We start from the raw sequence: 362 nt of genomic DNA on the forward strand, positions 1-362 counted from the left end.
CAATGCAAAAAATTTTGGACAGCTATGATTAATTTTGATGGCTTAATTCTTCATGAATTTTGTGTTTAATTGTTAAACACATTTGCTGAAAATTTTCAGCAGCATTTTCATGAGTTTGACTCATGATTTATGGAGTTTTAAGAGCATTTAAATATCATTTATTTTAATTTTGGGTGATCCATAAAAATAAAAAATTGTTTCCTATTTTAAAAGAAATTCTTAAAATTAAAGATAGAATTTTAATTTTTGGTAATCAATAAAAATAGAAAATTGTTTCCTACTTTACAAGAGATTCCTAAAGTTATGTGATAGCATTGAACTTTCTTTAAAATTTTGGTTTGACTAAAAGTTTCCAAAATTTG

This window comes from Theobroma umbraticum, unplaced genomic scaffold (genome assembly GCF_002168275.2).
Source record: "Theobroma umbraticum cultivar Fairchild unplaced genomic scaffold, ASM216827v3 scaffold_146.0, whole genome shotgun sequence".
Classification (NCBI taxonomy): Eukaryota; Viridiplantae; Streptophyta; class Magnoliopsida; order Malvales; family Malvaceae; genus Theobroma; species Theobroma umbraticum.